Below are 20,212 nucleotides of genomic sequence, written 5' to 3'. Positions count from 1 at the left end.
ATCGTAAAATGCCACCCTCCTTATTTCGTCTTTGCCCTTTCGGTAGTTGCTCAAACCGGTTTTTTCTCAGTAGCTGCCGTCTAGTAAATCCTCTCCGCCTCTATGACTTTTCGCTTAACGCCCTTTGTTGACATATTGCTTACACTACCAGCCGTATATGTACTAGTGAGCCGCCTAGTTCTTTTTCTCCACTGTGTGTCCGCACTCTTCCTGCACAAATAACGGAACACCTTCTCTGACCATCTACTCTCCTTCATATTTCTTTGCCCTTCGAACCTCATTTTGCTCTGAGCTTCCCTCGCCTCAAAACCTGCCCATCCCATATCACCCTTTACAGCCTCATTTGTCGTATTCCCGTGAGCACCCAACGCGAGGCGTACCACAGTCCTTTCATTTACATCAATTCCCGATTGCACCTCTGCCCTCATGCACACCACTGAGTTCCCAAAGTAAGCCCCGGAACCATCACACCTTTCTACAGACCTCGAAACACCTCGTACCTATTGTATCCCCACAATGCTCTGTGCTTCACTATTGCAGCATTCCTTTTTCCTTTTGCTGCCGAGGCTTTTTCCTGTACCTCCATGTATCGGTCACTCTCTTTTACCCATACCCCAAGGTATTTGTATTCGCTTAGCCTCGGTATTTCTTGGTCTGGTATTGACACTGTCTGATCACAGGGATCATTGAATACCATCAATCCACACTTCGTTACACTAAATCCTTAGTCGAAGAGCTTCACCTTCCCTTCCGCATATATCCGCCAGCTGCTGTATATCATCTCGACTGTCTCCAAATAAGACGATATTGTCACCATAAAATAAAACTAGAAGCTTCTGCTCAATCATCACGCCGCCCTCTTTGTGTGACAGATTAAAACCAATGTTGCTACCTTCTAGCGCTTTTTCCATACTCACCATGTACAGTATGCATACAGCGGGGACAGAGGACATCCCTGTCTCAGCCCCTTGCTAATTTCAACGTTCTCTTTGCTACTCTTTCCTTCCTATTCTATGCAAACTCTATTTTCTCGGTATATCTCCCTCAAAAGCTGTATACAGTCCCCCTATGCCCATTCCTTTCAATATATCCCGCAAAATTTCCTGATTAACGTTGTCGTATGCCCCATTGATATCTAGAAAAGCCACGTACAGGGGCCTATTTTTTATTTTAGATATTTCTATACACTGAGTGAGAACAAACAGGTCATCGTCTAACCACCTGTCGACTCGAAATCCGTTCTGAAGTTCTCCCAAAATATCGTTATGTTTTGCCCATGATTCCATTTTAATTTTTACTACTTGCATCGCCAACCAGTATAGCACCGATGTAATGGTTAGTGGTCTATATGAGCGAATCTTATCTCCTTCTCTTTTGATGATTTAAATCAAGTTCATTCTACTTTTTCGCTAACAGTCCGGTATTTGTCTGTCCTTTAAGCATTTTTCTACGGCTGTCAACAATGCTTCTTTAGCGTTATATCCTAGTTCATTAATGAGGCTTACGGGAACCCCATCTAAACACGGGGTAGTGCGCTTTGGAATTTTTCCTTCGGCATTTCTCCAGTTCAATTTCTCAAGTACTAGCTCTTCCTCGGTTGCTCTCTCCGCCATACTTTTACTTACCGGGGAAATCCCCTGGACGCTCTTTTTACACGAATCGGCTGTTACCTTTCGGATGTAACGTAGCGCTTCGTACCCTTCCAATTGATTTCTTCCATCATCTACAATATATTGTCGCATTGTGACAGACTTCCTACCTAGCGCCTTTATGTGCCTCCAAAATATCCTTGGCGCGGCCTCCTTTTATTCGTGAATCTCTGTCACCCAGCGTTCACTTTCACCTTTAATTTTTGCATCGACCAATTTCTGTACAACAGATTTTTTGTCTAAATATATTTCCCATATTTTCTTGACTTCGCCCTGCGGCCGCTTCTCCTTTTTTCCCGTTCTACGCTCCCGTGATGCTACGCGTCGCTTCTCGATCGCTTCTCGTATTTCCTTGTTCCACCAACTTTTTGGCTTCCTCTTTCCATTCGAGTAAACAGTTTTCTTCTTTTTCCCTATCTCCTTCGTCATTAGATATAACAGCTCACTATATTCCTTGCCTGGTATTTCGCCTGCTTCTTCCTCGACTCTTGCGGCTATATTTATTATTTGTTTGTCATTTAAATATGAGCTGCCAGACTTTCATTTCATGCTCTTATTTCCAGTTTCGTATCCCATTTGTACTGTTATTCGTTTATGATCACTACCCAAGCACTACCCAATCGCTCGGAAAGCAGAAGCAGAACGGCGGGAAAAGTGCCTGCTAGAAGGAGTAGACTGCCTTATAAAATCCGGTTTTCCGAAGCCTGCGCGTGGGAACGAAATGTCCGCCAGATGTATCGTCTCCTATTTTAGCAAATACTGTTTAACACTGCTACAAGCTGATAAGGAGGGTGGGTTTGTTGTTATGGCTGATAATGACTTTAAAGTAAGAGCTGGCCAGGCAGTTAAGAATTTTTCACCCATACCTGTTAAGTCTACGAAGGTAAAAAGCAAAGCTGTGGCGTTGTGTGAGCGCCTCGGCTTGGACAACATCGCTAAAGGGATCAGCAAATGTAAAAGTTGCGCACTCAAAGTTTTCTTTTCCGTAAAAACGCATAAGGATGGTTTGCTGTTTACAGCAATCGTTACCGAGAAGGGTTCATGGCAGAAGCAGCTGAGCCTTTATCTGTTGAAACACTTGCGCATGGTAAACGTAGAAGACCCGTTTTTAACAAAGAGGTCTGATGATGTGTGTGAAATTTTACATGCAAACCATGGTGTTGGACGGGCCTTTTCTGTAGATGCGGTTGATTTATTTTATTCCGTTCTCCACGAGGCCTTGTATGCTGCAGTCCGAGAGTGTATTGAAAGAAAGAACCCTGTTTCCTTTCAAAACAGTGCTGGCCTTTCCATTGATGACTTTTTAAACCTTTTAAACTTTTATCTGAAATGAACTTTTATCGCTTTTGACAAGCAGTTTTACCTGCAGAAAACTGGTATATGCATTGGATCCTGTGTCGCGCCTGTTTTACGTGACATTTTCCTTTCACAAATTGACCGGGTCTTGCAACAGCTTTTACCTTCTAACACTGTTGTTGAAATGTTTAGGTAGGTGGACGATTTTTTGATCATTTTCACCAAGGAAGGAAGGGTTAACTTCGATGATGCTGTGGACCATATTTTATCGCTATTCAGACAACATGGAAAAGGCTTGGAATTTACGAGTGAACTGCCTAATGGTAATCATTTGCAGTTTTTAGATCTGCAAATTGTGTTTTGTGCCAATCAGGTCTGTTGGGGGTATGTCCCTCGTACAAAGAAGGCGCTTCTGCCATATGACTCCTGTCATTCAAAGTTAGTTAAAGGGGGAATTGCATCGCTATGTTTGCAATCCGCCGTCAGGAAGTCGTCTATTCACAAGATGCAGTCTAGTTCAGACAACCAATTGGTCAGGCTGGCTTCAGCTTGGTTCCCTGGTTCGCTCGTCACCGGAGTCGCTGAAAGCCTCTTGCAAAAAATGAAGAAAAGGGCTCCTAGGGCTGCCGCTGAGGTCCCTCGTGAAGAGGTCAGACCGGTGGCCGTGCCGTATGTGCACAATTGGCCCACAACCTGAAAAGGTTGCGAGCAGACATGGTGTTCCGCTAGTTTTTTATGCGCCCAGGAAGCTCGGAGGGCTTTGCTCTCAAATAGGAAAAGAAAAAGATGTTGAGAATGCAAGAGGCTGTGGAACTCGACATGGGCTATCCTACACGAAATTTGCTGAAGGGGTAGTGTGCGAGATCCCTCTTACGTGCTGCTGTTCATATATTGGACAAACCGGCAGATGCCTAAATGAGCGAATCAGGGAGCATGAACGGAATGTAGAGCAATATAAAGAGGGCCCCACTTTGCCTACGCACATTAGGCAGTGCCCGTTAAGCTCTTGTGGACCGCGATTTACTGACGTGCGGATTATCGCTAGCAGCTTAGACTAAACCGCCAGAGAATTCATGGAAGCCTTTTTATCGATAAAACATGTGATATGTGCGTCAGGGACACGTCTATAGTATTGTATAAATCAAAGAAAAAGTTCATTTAACATACTTTATCCCGCCCCTATTGATGGCAATACATCTTTCTGCGCACGTGCTGAGGACAACATATATGTATGCGAATTTCTGCGAATAAACTTCAGTTGTTAGTGGTGCTCCGTCCCGTGTCCTTTCTTGGGTATGTCGTGCTTTGCGCCTTAAAAATCAATTATGAGTGGATGGTAGTCGAGCGTGTTCCAGGGGTGTTCTGTCTTGAGCTCCCTCACTTGCCTTGCGCTTCGCCTATACACCTCAGTAGCTTTACACCTCAGTAGCTATACACCTCTGTAGCTCAGTAGCATACCCGATACGTGCACTGATTTTAAGGCCTTCATCTTCTTCAAGTTAACGAAGATTCCCATGTGGATAGACACGTCACGTGGGAGTGCCTGTACCATTTGATCGACTTCGACGGTCACGTTTATCACTTGGCCTACAATTCCGAATTGTCCCCCGTGCATGAGGCGGCGGAGCCGCAAGAATAGTATCCGGTGTGGTACCAGCCGCTCGCTGGTCTCGTTGAGCGGGGGCAGATGCGACGGCTTGGGCGGGTAAACGAAGCCGTTTGACAGCGAGGGCCGGGGCACCTTTCCTTTGGCGATAGTCGATTGGCAAGTACCGCACTCGAAAGGTGGTTACATCTTCCTGGGGAAAGTGAGGCGAGAGTACGGAGTACGGAAACGACGCGGTCTAGTATTCTTGAAACGTCAGATGCGAACCGTAGGCGGTCGCAGACGCTGCATGACGTCCGGAACGGATTATCTAAGAAATGCTTCTTGAAGTATTTGTTTGCACTAGCGTACGACACAGTCATGCGGTCCTGTTGATGACGTGCTGCACGCTGCAAACGTGCCGCTACCTGTTGCAGTCCAACGGCGCGGAATTCCCCCTGTCGTTCTGCATGGTGTGAACGCGCCGCATCACGGATCTGTTGCAAACTGAGGGTGCCGGCTTGTCCTTGTAGAGATGCATGGTGAGAACGAGCCCTTTCTCTCATCTGTTGTGAGCTAGTGGAGCGATCCTCGCCTTGTAGTCGTGCACGATGAGATCTAGCCGTTTCTCTGATCTGGTGCAAGCGAACGGCGCGATTCTCGCCTTGCAGTCCAGCGTGTTGAGATCGAGCCGTTTGTCTCATCTGTTGTAGGCGAAAGGCGCGGTCCTCGCCCTGTAGTCCTGCATGTTGGGATCGAGCCGTTAGTCTCATCTGTTGCAGGCGAACGGCGCGGTCCTCGCCATTTAGTCCTGCATGTTGGGATCGAGCCGTTAGTCTCATCTGTTGCAGGCGAACGGCGCGGTCCTCGCCATTTAGTCCTGCATGTTGGGATCGACCGTTAGTCTCATCTGTTGCAGGCGAACGGCGCGGTCCTCGCCATTTAGTCCTGCATGTTGGGATCGAGCCGTTAGTCTCATCTGTTGTAGGCGAACGGCGCGTGCTTCTCCTTGGCGCGATTGATATTGCAGACGGGCAGTTTCTCGCATCTGTTGCAAGCGAGCAATTCGTGCTTCGCCTTGGCGCACCGCATAGCAACGGCGAGCGCTTTCGGCGCGGCGACGCTTGCGAGCTTCAAGCTCTTCGGCTGTTGGAATCCTCTTGGGACGTGCCATGAATGTAGCGGATGAATGTCAAACGCGAAAACTGACTGTTTCGTTGTGGATGCACGCGGCATAACTTCGAGGACGATGGTAAGCATCGCGGAATTAGGCATAGCAAGCGGCGTGTGCATGGCATCAATGAAATGGAATGTCGCGAGACCATGTGTCAGCTGTTCGTGTGCACGAGCTCCGACCGACGGGCTATTTTACGTGGTGAACATAATTCATATGTATGTTCGCTGTTATTGTATTCATTGAGACTGTGAATCACCTATGGCGCATACCCGTAAAACATGAACTTTGGTAAGCGGGTATGTGCCACACGTGACTGATGGAAAGGGTTTCATGACGTATGCGACAGACATTTTGAGTTATTAATGTAATGACCACGGTATCGTCTTCGTCATACACAGATCCCCTGCTATGCCAACTTGGGTATATTACAAGTTATGGAGACGACCAGGAGAGCGCCCAGATGTAGGCGGATAGATAGATAGATAGATAGATAGATAGATAGATAGATAGATAGATAGATAGATAGATAGATAGATAGATAGATAGATAGATAGATAGATAGATAGATAGATAGATAGATAGATAGATAGATAGATAGATAGATAGATAGATAGATAGATAGATAGATAGATAGATAGATAGATAGATAGATAGATAGATAGATAGATAGATAGATAGATAGATAGAAACGGCCAAAGTGTCCGAGGTGCGCTGAGAAATGCTTCGCATTTAAAAATATTCGGCAGATCTCACGCACTCTGAGAATCGATATAATGCGAAGCAGCCACCAAACAACCTGATACAGCGCCTTGTTTGTTTTCAGGCAAATGAAGTGATTCATACCATGATATCTAGTCCACTATATATCGCAAGTTCCTCATGCATGCATGTGCGTGTAGCGGAGAGGCAGAGGAAGAAGGATGGTGGTAAATGCCTTACCAAAACCAACTGATTTATTCGAGTCCTATTTGAGTATTCAGTGCGTTCAGGAGGTGGAGATTTAGCTATCGTATGCGTTTTCCTATGCAGCTTGTTTGCACCTGGAGTCGTCCGGTATGAAATGGTTCCTTTGAGCTCGCAGGCAGTGTGGTGTTGCTGCGATGTCAAGAAATCGGCGGTCTGAACGAAAACAACACGGCGCTCACGTTTGCTTTTAAATAGCGCGCCACTAGCCGATCGTGCACGAACTGCTGCGGAAGAGGTGCGGCGAAAGAGGCGTCTCAGCCGTCGTCGTCCACTGAAGAGCATGAGCCTTGAAACCCCGCAACGTCGGCGCGGGCACGGAGACGCAGAGTGCGAGCGCAGCAGACGCGCCGCAGGAGTCATCAGCTAGAGCGCGTACGCTGTGAGCGTCGAGAACACTCGAGTAGCACGGCGGCGTCTGATGACAGAGTTGTTCGTGTACCTGACGGAGAGGTATCCGTAGCATCCGCGAGTTCTTGTACGGCCGCTGGCACATCAGATGATGGTGTCGGCGTTACTTGACCGAGTTCTACTGGTACATGAATGCTGGCGTCGGCGATGACAGGTGCGGTCCACATAGCTGTTGGCGTGAGGCGACATTCGTTCGTGGCACGTGACGTGCACAGCGTCGTCCTGGGCGCCACGTCGAAAGCGATGTCTTGCAATGGCTCTGTGGCTACGTGCGAGTTGATTGGTGCTGTAGCGTCAAGACCTGGTGGAATCGTACAGCTTGGCTTGCCTTCTTCGGGCAGCGTGGTAGTGACGACTTGAAGATCGGTCTTTCATGCGGCAAGAAGTACATAAGACAAACTGTCCGCTGCATTAATGACCGGCTCCGGGAACACGCTTGTAATGTCAAGAATGGTCGCGATGGTTTCTTGGCATTGCACTGCAGCACGTATGGCTGGCTAAAAACCGCTTTTTCACGACACCGTTATCGTGGGAAAAAACAGAAATAAAACGAGAAGAGAAATTATCCAGGCAGAGAGGATTTGCAGATTAGGGCTGAATTGCGTCAGCACTCCTTCTCTCGGGCTTTGTCAAAAAGAATTGTCTTTCCTGAGAACGTAATATTTTCGGGCATGGCAGTTGTGGGCTTCCTGAATGATTTGTTTGTTTTTCGCATTTCGAGAGTATATATCTGTACGGTGCTCGAAATAATAAGTCTTGATGGAAGTAAGCGCTCGTCTTCGTCCCTCTCTTGTCCAGTGTCAAATTTTGCGCTACGTGATCAATTATGAATTACCAATATGCCCAACTTCATACTCTTTTCAGTTTGAAATTTCACGTCTTTCTGCGGTGCATAGCGTTGTAAATCTCGGCAGACGTGATCGGGAGTGGCCAGTGCGTGCATTACACTTGTCAGCTCGACATGCTCATACCTGGTCAGGGTCCCTTTAAGGTGTTCACCAACAGGGGAGAAACTGAACATACGCCAAGGCATCCCTCCCTTCTGGTCTTTTAGCGGTCTGGGTATCTGCTCCTGTGCTGTCCTCCTCAGCCACGCCGAAAAGAGGGAGACCTAGGAGTGTTGATTCGACGGTGGACACTTGACTCATCATGCTAGACAATAAAAGGAGTGACCGCGATCTGAGAACCGTGCTGGAAAACGGACAATTGCATGGCTATGTTCAACCGTTGGCGCCTTTGTGGCATCACAAACAATAACATTTCTGTTTTCCTGTCGTAGATACCGGTCGCGCATATCTTTGTTTGAAGTTATTTGAACGTATGTAAAAATTTATTGTGCCTATATTTACGATTTTGGAGGCCTAAAAGAGTCTGGCTGCCTATTTTCGGTGCCTAAAATGCGTTTTTTTAGTGCCTAAAAATTCGACCTCTACTGATTACTGCGGTAAAATATAGCGAGCGTCTCAGGATCTGGCAACGTTCTTTTTGTTCCATCATGGCGGAACCCTTGCGGGTATAGGTTTCAATGCATGCAGAGTCATTATGTACAGAGTTAGACAATGCAAAATCAGGCAATGTAGAGTCAGTATATGAACTCCATGAGCATCTACTCTACAGTCACTATATTAATTCTGTGAGATTTTGCTCTGCAGTCAATATATTAACTCTAAGAGCACGGCGATGCGCGCTGTTGTTTTAAAAGGACTGAGTGTTGGGCGAGTTGGTACTCCATTACTACGAAAAACTGCGCAAAATAAACAGGGACAAGTGAGACACACGCACAAGCGCAGACTAGCAACTGGAAGTTTATTGAAGGAAGCACAAAAATATAAGTAACAAGAAAAACCACGTGAACAATTAGAGGTTGGCGGTTAGATAGTCTATCTCTAGTTTGTGTAACGTAAGCGAAGGCCTTGCAACGCACATGCTGCCATACTTGTGGATGTAGAATGCCTCAGCCACTTCTCGCGCTGTCCTGTCTTTATGCCTTGACAACACCTTTGTTTCATGCAGCAACGGGTGACATTTGCAAACTTTGCAATGCAAGCAAAAATTTGATGAAGGTTGAGCTTTCAGCGAAGCCCTGTGATCCATTAGACGATTGTTCACACACCTCCCGGTTTGCCCGATATAGCATTTTCCGCAAGACAAGGGGATGTGATAGACAACACCCTTGCCGCATGCAACTAACGCCTCCCGATGATTAACTTCACATTCATTCCACTTCTTTCCTTTGCCTTCGACTTTCCTATCCACTGCTGCGCAGACTCGGCCCAACTTGTTCCTAGAAGAAAAAACCACCTTAACACCATACCGGTTTCCCACCTTTTTCATACGGTGGGAGAAAGCATGAAGATACGGGATGAAGGCGATGGGCATATCTTTATCAGTGGCCACCCTGTCGCCACCGCCCTTTCCTTCCTGTTTGAATTTATTCAATAATCTTTCACTTATACAGGCTAAGTTTCCTTCAGGAAAGTTTGATAACTTAAGTCTTTTGATCTGGTTATCGGAAGCCACCGACATTTGATGCGGGCACGACTTGCGCAATGCAGATTCTAAGCACGATGCGGCTATACCGTTCTTTACTAACTTGGAGTGGGAAGAACGGAAATCGAGAACGGGCTTAACCGACCGAGGCGAATGCCACCAACACGTGCGCTCCTGCCCAATCTTGATTTTCAAGTCCAAAAATTGGATACAATCGTCTTTTGGGACCTCAAAAGTAAATTTCAAGCCCCGCCCCTTCTCCTTGAACATTTTCAGCACATTGACTCTAGCATTCACGCAATTGTTCTTTTCAACAAAAACAAGAAAATCATCGACGTAACGCATAGTCTTAAGTGCTACACATCCCAAGGCCACTTCGAGGTCACAATCAATCCTACCTAGGTACACTTCACTCAGTATAGGCGCAACACGGGAACCGATACAAACTCCCGATTTCTGCCCGTACACTCCACCTTTCCATTCAATTAGAGTCGAGCGTAAATATACCGACAACAACTCCAGGAAGGCCCCCACAGAAACGCCACAGTCATTCTGGAACCTTAGCTGAAACTAGAGATAGACTATCTAACCGCCAACCTCTAATCGTTCACGTGGTTTTTCTTGTTACTTATATTTTTGTGCTTCCTTCAATAAACTTCCAGTTGCTAGTCTGCGCTTGTGCGTGTGTCTCACTTGTCCCTGTTTATTTTGCGCAGTTTTTCGTAGTAGCGCTGTTGCTTGTGGAAAGCGTCCGTTGCCCGCTGGCTTCAGTGGTCGCCCGAGAGCGGCACGTTTATTCAAGTTTTCTTATGGGCTGCGCATTCGTAGAATCGGCCGTAGAGGAGCGGCACACTGCTTGGTTCGTGTTGTGTCCTTTCATCGTCTTTTGTTCTCGGACGCCGCGAGGTGTATGGGACGCCGCCCGGGCTAGTTGCCTAGGCGAGCTATAGGCGGTTTTTCGAGGTACTTTCGTTTCTATTCGCCTACGGGCATGCCTGTAGCCAGCAGGTTGTATAGTTATTAACGGAAAAAATAGGAAGGCAACAAGTACTGGCAACGAAGTGTATAAAGCACCTGTCCCTACTCATGTGGGTGTCGCCATCCTAAAAATGCGCTAAAGGAGACAATAGGAAGTGCAAACAATTTGTCTGAGAGAGAGAGATAGCTCTTTATTGAAAGGCAGAGAATTTAGCCGGCGCGTGTAAATTCGCTGACTTGCTACACTGCGATTTGTCTCCTTTGGTTGACCTTCTGATTCTTGGTAAGGAAGAGGACAAAAGAGGGTCAGGATATCTTATCTGATGTGAGCTTTGTCGACAACAATGAGAATGAACGAAGCCTACGAAGTACAAGCGTGCAAGGTGGAGGAAGCCTTCATCCACCCTTTTGTATTACAAAGCTACAATGGCCTCCACAGACAAGCTCCATTTTTAGCTAAAGATTCGAGCTTGGTCTAGGGACTGCACCCGTACCAGCAGGAGCTTTTTTGGGGGAGAAATGCGTGCGAATTTCTCTGTCGCTTTGTGCTACAAACGGGTGCTTGCAAAATGTTCCTATTCGAAAATGAAAGAGAAGCACAGCGGCAGAAAAAAGTGACAGCAGCGAGGTGTCATCGTCTGCTAGAAAAGCACGTTTGAGGCTGACGTGAAGGTCAGCGCGCCACTTCTGGAGCGAAATCGTTGTGATGTCAACGGGCATTCGCGCTGAAATGTCGAATCTACGCGCGCTGTCCTCCCAAGAGATCTCAACGCAAGAAGGAGCGGCGATTCACTGAAGACGGAAAGAGTCGGCTGGTTGTTCTCGTGAAGAAGTGAAAGCACATAATCGAGTGCAAAGAAAAAAAGAAAGCCAATGTTGCGTCGGTGGTGAAAAAAAAAAGCCTGCAAGGAACTTATCAAGTTCTACATTGCAAACCACGAGTCTCCCTTGAGCGAACACTTGCATGGAATAACCTCAAGCAGAACTGCAAAGCGAGAGAACCACAAAACTGATAAGTACAACATGTATTGCATGGCTGGCTCATTCGGGCTACTATTTTTCTGATCGTCCACATGTTTTGTATTCGGTATATGAGTCAGTGCTGACCGTAAACGCGGTCGCATTGACGTTCAGACTTCCCCGTCTTCACCGTCAGTGCTTTTAATGCGCACGTACGTGTGAGCCGTCGACGCAACCGGTTACGCCTAAAGTCCCTGAAACTTCATAAAGTAGCGACATACGTGCATAAAAGCGCGCCTCCTCTCTTTGCTCCCTCCTCTGCCCTCTCCGAGGCTGACGCCGCGTCGGCGTTGGCCAACTGCCGTCACTTGGGACCGCTCGGAGCGTTCGTTTGTTTACAGTCGCTCGCGACTGCCAACTTTGACATTGGTGTTTGGCAGCTACAGCATCGTTTAACGTGAATGCACCCAAGTTGACGCTTGGTGGCACATCTCCATCCCGACGACTAAAGCCCATGATGAACAAGTTGATAAACCTTTGGGGTAGCTGTTGTAGTTAACGGTGAGACCGTAACAAGAGAAAGCGGAGTGACAGCCAGGAGAGCGTTGACTAAGGTCCATTTTGTCGCCTTTACGCGGCATGTTCAAGAGTAAACAGGACATCACGGCCGGACTAGAGGGAAACGCAACGCGCGTCGTGTCTCCCCTCTAGTCCGGCCGCGATTTTTCTCGGGGCGAGCGTAAGCGCGTAATGCGGTGTTACAGCCAGGAAAGGCGGACCAAAGTAGGGGCGCGTCGCAGAGCTATTTTGAGTATGGGTGGATTCTATGAGCGAGACCGAGGGTAAGGTCGCCCCTTCTCGGTGTGTTAAGGCGTTCACAAAATTGAACTTCTTATAACGGAAATGCGCCAAGTGGGACAGACACGTAGCAACGACGCGTTGCAGGAGTTAATGTCGCAGGCCACGTAGTGATGCATTATTTGACTTTGCCGCTACCAGACGCAGATACCGCCCCGCCGACAAAGGGCACTGCGAGGTGAAAGCGTGAGAAATGAAAGACGCGTTTGTAAAGCTTTCCGACTGTGTGACCGTGGCGCAGCGGATAGTGTGCCCGGTATCTATTGTCGCGGTCCGAGGGTTCGTGGGTGCGACTCCCGGTAACTGAACGTTTGTTCTTTGCCATCTGATCGTGGGCTATTTTTAACGTCATTTCCGTGGTGGAAATACACAACTAAAACCTTGGTGAACCCCGGCATAAAACACTTGCGTGTTAAAAAGCTGATAGAACGCCGCGTGGTATTAAGACCCGCTTCGTTGCCTTGCGGCTCTGGACAAAACATTATCTGTAATAACCTTAGAAAAACAGATTAAAACAGTCTATAGAGAGTCTGTAGACTTCTTGTAGACGAGCTTGCCTTTATGAAGATGTTGGTATTTTGTCTAAATGAAATCTATGGACAATGTGTAAATTAAAGTCGACAAATTGCGTGTTACTTTTTGTCTAGTTGTATTCTGTAGATTGTGTATAAAAAGTAAAAAAGCTGATGTTACCTTTTGTCTAACTGTATTCCATAAATTGTTTTTGTCTAATTGTATTCTGTAGACTGTCTATAAACAAAAATAAAAAAGCGTATGTTTTTTATCTATTTTCAGTCTATATAATATCTATCGACATAAGAAAATGCGGTATAATTTTTTTTCTAATCCGAGACTACAGATTCTCTATAAACAAAAATCAATAATATGTCTAATTTCATTTGTCTAACCTTAGTCTATAGAAGGTCTATGAGCAAAAGCCAATAAGTTTTTGTTCTGTTTGTCTAATCCAGCTTGGGCGGAGCCGCGACCTCTGATTATAGCCCTCCCCACCTCCTTGAGGTGCGCCACGGGCAACATGTGGGTGGCCTCGGAGCTCACACGGCTGAGAGGGGGGGGGCACAGCGGGGAGAAGTCCGACCGATTCCCAAGGATTCCCCGCTGGCATGGCGTTGTCGCTATGTTGGTTAGCGGCAAAGGGAAGAGGGCCTTGCTCTACCCTATACATCTATGGCTTAGCTATTTTGAATAAAATTAATCTAACGAAAGCCGCCGCCGAGTGGCGGCGGCACCAAGTCAGGCTAGTGCTCGGCGAACGTTTTGACGCAGAACTGGTGCGAGTGCGGGGCCACTTCGCACCGTGGCCCCGTCAAACAAGAAGCACCCCCCCCCCCCCGCCGCGGTCGCTGGAAAACATCCCCCGAAGGTCACGAATGTCCCTGCCCCAAGGTGCCCCATTAACGGGGGCATGATTCATGACCGTCGTCGTAACCGCCGATGCACCAGGACTCACACGGTCCATCTGCCATATCAGATGATAACACCTGTTCATGAAGAATATTTGCTTACTTGTTTTTTTAAATACTATAGACTGTCTAAGAGCGAAGTTAAGGTGGGTTTATTTCATATTATTGTCATTTATAAGGTTTTTCATTTAAATTTTACCAGACATGTGTGTATTTTACGAAATTTTTCTGCCTTTTTGTTTAGGTTCTACCAAGTACCCATTACTCAATGTCCCATCGGGCCCTGTACGCTAGATGTCAAACAAAATAAGGGGGCTAATTTCATTGACAGAACCACCATATCTCAGGTTGGTCGGGGAGTTGCGGTTTGTGGGCTTGGGAACTGTTCCACTGCACGAATCACTAATCATTTCGCTCCCACTATGCAGATGACCTGTTACGTCATCGTTCATCTGCTGCTTCCTGCGCTGGCGCATGCGGCCCCCACAACAACAACGGAGTGCGGCTTCAGCTGTCCTGGAAGCGATGAAGGCAGCGCACAGCCCCTACCTATCGGCAAACGCCTGTCTCGACCAGAAGAGGGACTGTGGACAGCTGAGCTCAACAAAGCCTGACGGTCGCATCAGCGTCGACAGCAACAAGCCCCACATCTATAAAAGAGCAAGAACCCTCAGCGGAGCGCTGTAGGCTTGGTGACTGTGCCTCTGCACGGATCACTAATCATGTCCCTCCCGCTGTGGTGAGCCCCGCACTGCGTTTTCGAAAAGATCTTGTAATTACTTTCTGGTACGGCGGCCGAACCGACATTGCTGCATGGTTATTAATGCAGAGTGTGTCCATGTAATTTGTGCATTACTAATTCGAGCTGGAAATATTGAAAGTAATCCTGGTCCCTCAAATATTTCTGAGAACCTTCTTGCTGAATTACGTAAACTGTCAACAGGTCAAACACAACTCATTTCAGAAGTCCATGGCTTGAAGGCTCACCTCGGTAACACTTATAAAATAATTGGCTAACTCAACTAAAGACTGTCAGATCTCGAAACTCATTATCAGTCTCTGGTACCACTTCCAAAGGAAACAGAAGTCATGCGCATTAGCACGGAGCAGACGGCCTGCAGAATCGGTGCGCTAGAAGCCCGTATTGATGACTGAAAATCGCTCAAGGCGAAATAACCTAATATTCTACGGCATCCCGGACCCTTCAGCATCTGAAATATTTTCCGAGTCAGAGCAGCTGGTAGTAAATCTTTGCCGCGATAACTTACAGGTCAAATTAGAACCGAGAGATATTGAGCGCGCGCATCGTCTCGGTGGACCTTCACTTGGCCGCTGTCGGCCTATAATCGTGAATATTAGGGGCGAAGCTCCTTATAACATCAACTGGTCGGTGGTCGCTCCATGCGGCGTGTCCCCGCCGTCGCGTCTCCCGTATTATTCAATAGATGGCGCTGTCCCATAGAGATGCCTGCAAACTGCAGTTGGGTGACGATATACGAATGGCGCTGTCCCATAGAGACGTGTGCAAAAAAAGAAAAAAAGAAAAAAAAAACGAAAGAAATAAAAGAAGAAAAAAAAAAGAGGCGGCACCCTGCACGCTAGATGGCGTTCAGTAATCAAAGCGGCGTATCGCTTTGTTTACTGCTGGGCGAAACCACTGAACATTTCACGGTGTAACCATGATTGCTTCAGGAGCTTCGCCTAAGCTCTTCTTCATTCACCCGTGGATATTGCTGTAATTTTCGCTCTGCACAAAACGAAAACTATCAAATGTTCGCAAGGTTAAGGGGACAGCTTACGGCATAGGTGAAGACTTCTCACGCTCGGTCCAAAATGCTCGACAACAACTAATTGTTTTTGCGGGAGGCAAGACCAAGCCATTTTCTGTGCACTTTAAAGCACTGCACAAGAATCAGAAGCGCTACATTTTCGATGACGATTCAAACACTATACAAGAACTATCGTAGCAATCGAGGTGCCGGGGAAAATAAAGAGGGAGAACAGTTGCGGTTCCCAGTAGCACTCTTTCATTTTCTGCTTTTTACACTAATATTCGCAGTTTTCTTCCCAAATGGAAACTTATATCTAGCACTGTATCATCCTGTGAAGGTAATGTGCTAATACTTACCGAAACGTGGCTAAATGATGACATCAGTGATGATAAAGTTCTGTAAGAATTACCGAACTTCCGTTTGTACCGAAGTGACCGCGTATCCCCTCGCGGTGCCAGTGTACTCATTGCTGTTCACGTGCAGTTACCTTGCTCTGTCATACATGTTAAAACAGCTGGAAATGCTATGGGTGCTTATACAGGCACGTCCTCAGTACGTATTACTAGGCTTTTAAATGCGAAGCATTTCTTAGCGAACCTCTGGCACTTTGAGCGTTTCTATCTACGTATCTATCTATCTATCTATCTATCTATCTATCTATCTATTTAGCCGCCTACGTCTGGGTGCTCTCATGATCGCCTCCTTAACTTCGTGTAGACCAAAATTGCATGGGAGGGTAAGAGGATTTGACGAATATGATTGCCTGGTCATGACATGAATAACGTTAAAATCCTGTCGCGTACGTCGTCAAACCCTTTCCACTCGACACCTGCGGCACATACCCGTTTACCACGGGCCGCGGTGTACGGGTATGCGCCACAGGTGATTGACAGTTTATATCTACCCAGGAACGGCGAGAGCAGACATTGGTAACTCAAATGCGAGAGCGTTAAGAAAAACTAACATCGGCAGCGTTGACTTGCCGAATGGAGATTGAAAATTAGGCACCCAGCAGGAATCGAACCCAAGCATTCTGCGTGGCAGTCAGGTATTCTACCACTGAGCCACGCCAGGTCTATAAACTGGTTTGGAAAAACAGCCTACGCAGGCCTAATATCGGTGCCACGTCAATTGTGGTTGTGGTGCTGGCTATCTAATTTTACAAGAACGAAATAAACACTACATGATGCTCCTACGATGTGTACTCCTACGATACAAGCGTCATATCAGAATAACGTCTCTAGTTCCAGTCTTGGCTCCGCTTTTATAGCAGTCGAATAAACATTACGTTAGTATTCCGATGATTCAGCAAGGTATATTGAAGCATTGCTCGACCCTGGAGGAATACATTAACGAAAGTTACATATGATATCGACGTCACCACAACGTAAAGTGCACTTCGTCCACCAGAACGACGCAGTGTCCTCTTGATTTCTTACGAGGGTGGGCGAAGGGCTCATGCTGACCGAGGATGATGCCAGATTGATTGACAGCCGCTTTGTAGACTAGGCTACGTAGGCCACATACGCCCAGGTAGTCTACGAATACGACAAACACCATCCACTGATGTTGGTCTACGTAGCACTATCCTGGCCTACCAGCCTCGACGGCGTATAGCTCACCAACGCGAAGGATGGGTTCAGGTTCCGACATGTCGCCGGCTCGGTCGACAGACAATTTGTCGACGAAATGACCGAGGCATCCACGAATTCCACCAGCTCTACTATACCACATACTTCACTACACATGGACCCCTCGTCACCACGATCACGACCGGATCCTATAACAAGTCATGACCAGCTGCTGGTGCTCACTGATCACGGTGATGATGCCCTTGTTCAAGAGCTGTGAAGAACTTCTTGCACACATGCACACGGGTTCGTGAACGTGCGTGCGTTCTCGGGACACGTATGAGCACTACATATCAGCTTACCGCTTCTGGTGTTGGCGATACGCACGTTGCCATTGGCAGCGTTACCCAACCGTAAACAACTGGTTATATTACACATATGCGGCTCTTCAACATATATATGTGTGCGTTTAAAATTTATACAAATCTTTAGCGTCATTTTGTAACGTGTCGCTCAGTAAAAAAAAGTTACGCCACAGTCACCTACCCGCCGCATGCGTCGCATAACATCGACTCCCACGGTACGTGGGATCTGCCGGATTTTTTTTACCGACCACCTCGCGCTAGTTCCGAGTTTTGCAAGCAACTTAATCAGACCATGTGCTAGCTGACATCTGCTCATCCAAGCGCGCACGTACTTGTATTCGGCGATTTTAATTTCCCACAGATAGACTGGCGTACTAAAATTTGCATTCATCGACAGGTGCAGGCGAAGCTAATGGCTTTCTTAATATCTGCCTAAACTTCAATATGACCCAACCAGTCAATGAACCAACACGTGTTTCGCAAGATAGAGCTTATTTCCTGGATCTAATACTAACCAACAATCTGGAAAGCCTATCACACATTCACTACCTACACGAAATAAGTGAGCATAAGACAATTCATGCCATTTTTTTATTTTCAACCACTCAAACAAGAAACCTGAAAGAAAGCGATTCATCCATATGACAGAGGTGATGACTAGAGGCCGGATGTTTAGGCTTTAAAAAAGCTCGATTTGGGCGCCAGAAATAGGCAGGCAAAACAACGTCTTAGGCTTCCAAAATTGTAAACATAGGCGCATTATACTTTCACATAAATGCAAATAATTTCAAACGAAGACGTGCGCCACGTCTATCCACGTCAGGAAAACAAAAATAGTATTGCTTAAGATGGCACAAAGGCGCCAACAGTTGAACATAGCCGTGCAATTATGCTTTGTCCCGCACGGCTCGCAGAAAACGGTCTCTCCCGTTTTCTACCCGGTGAGTCGTGTCCACTGTCGAATCAACACCCTCCCTGCCTTCACTCTTGTTTCCTCCCTCCTTCCCTCCCTCCATCCCTTCCTTCCTTCCTTCCTTCCTGTGTGTCTCTTGGCATGACTGAGAAGGGCACAGCAGGAGCAGATAGCCAGATCGCTAAAAGACCAGAACAGAAGGATTCTTCCTATTGGCCGGGTCGAATCGCGTAGAGCCAGTTTCTCCCCTGACAGTGAACCACTGGGCATAGCCTGGGGGATGGGGTTCGGGGTGTTGACTCCTACGCCCAGAAACGCTTCAGTTTTGCATGTGCATATATACACGAACACACACAAACGCACGCAGGAACATACAGAAAGATTGGCTGACTCCCCTCCCCCCCTCCAAAAAATTTATGGATACGCTAATGCAGTGAACACTTTACAAAGTAAATTACATAAACAAAAGCCGCGTGCACATCACATTTTTCTTTCTTTTTTTTGCTCTTCACACTACTTTCCGCTGACGGCTCTACGGTCTCGCATTCGCCAACCGTTCTCGCCATGTCTCTGCGGCGGCGGATGCTCGCCGGCGTGTCTCACTTCACTGCTGCTAGCGGTTCTTTCCGGGAGTTGGTTGAACTAGAGGACTCGGCTGTACCCCATAGTTTATGTCAGTTCTTCATGTTACCACGCAACAGTCAATGTTGTGCGGTAACATAAATAACGGTCTCAGACTGCTCCAGGGTATGGTGGCTAGAGGAGGAGGTGTCAGCATCGGCGGGGCTGCGCCGTGCAAGTTGGTGCGGCACTTTTAAATGCGAATGCATTTTTTAGTCGAGCTATGTCAGGCGCCGTGCGGCGTCCGCGATCTCTCCGCTCCGCCCCCCTCTCCCATAGCAACAGCTGCGAGCGCGCGTGCTCCTCCTCGCCCCTCGCAACCGGAGCAGGTGGTGCGGGCAGATCAGCGGAGAGTGAGTGGTGAGAAGGAGCGCGCTCGGGCGCGTGAGGGCACTCGCACGGCCGCTGGATAAAAAGCGCACGGGTACGGCCTGCCGCGTGCTCAGAAATCGGCGTGACGGGCCTAGTTTCCCGGAGCACCGCCGCGGCGCCACCGGGCGGGGACGGGTTTCGCGGACGCCCGCGGGATCACATGCGCGGAGCGCTTTCGGCAGTTATGCTTGGGCGCGTGCGTCTTCATGTGGCGCCCGAAATCCTCTTCAAAAATTTATCTATCGTGTACACATCAGTTAATTACCGATATTTCTTGTTCATTCTTGCAGCGCTTGGGAATTTTTGTTCTTGCCTTGCCAAAGAAGCAACTTCGCGCACCGATCGCTTTTTGCGGAAGTAATCGCGTGGGCATATTTTTCTGGTATCCTAGAAGACCACAACTAACCAACCTGGAGGCGCTGCACCTTTCATAATGCATCGAAATTCTTTATTTTGGCTCTGAGTATGTTGATTCAGATTTAATCATTTCATTTCAAAAAAAGTGATCTCGGAAACTGCAGCGGCCACTGTTTATTTGACACGAAATAAGATAAACTTCTTTCTTCCTCCAAACATGTTTATAGTACACATACGGTACGGTATCGCATGCAACTGCCATGAAATAATGCTTATGATATGTGCGACCATCTCACAGAAGGAGATTCGAGTCACTTTGAAATTTCAGTGACTACATCTTCAATACTGACAATTGGGCGAGCTGTTACGGATTAAATAATATGAAAACGGTCAGAGGGAAAGAGTGATGAAAAGGCCGAAAAACACACGAACACAACTGCTTGCATTCCT

The sequence above is a fragment of the Rhipicephalus sanguineus genome, chromosome 6 (assembly GCF_013339695.2).
Source record: "Rhipicephalus sanguineus isolate Rsan-2018 chromosome 6, BIME_Rsan_1.4, whole genome shotgun sequence".
Lineage (NCBI taxonomy): Eukaryota > Metazoa > Arthropoda > Arachnida > Ixodida > Ixodidae > Rhipicephalus > Rhipicephalus sanguineus.
This window is presented reverse-complemented; position numbering follows the sequence as displayed.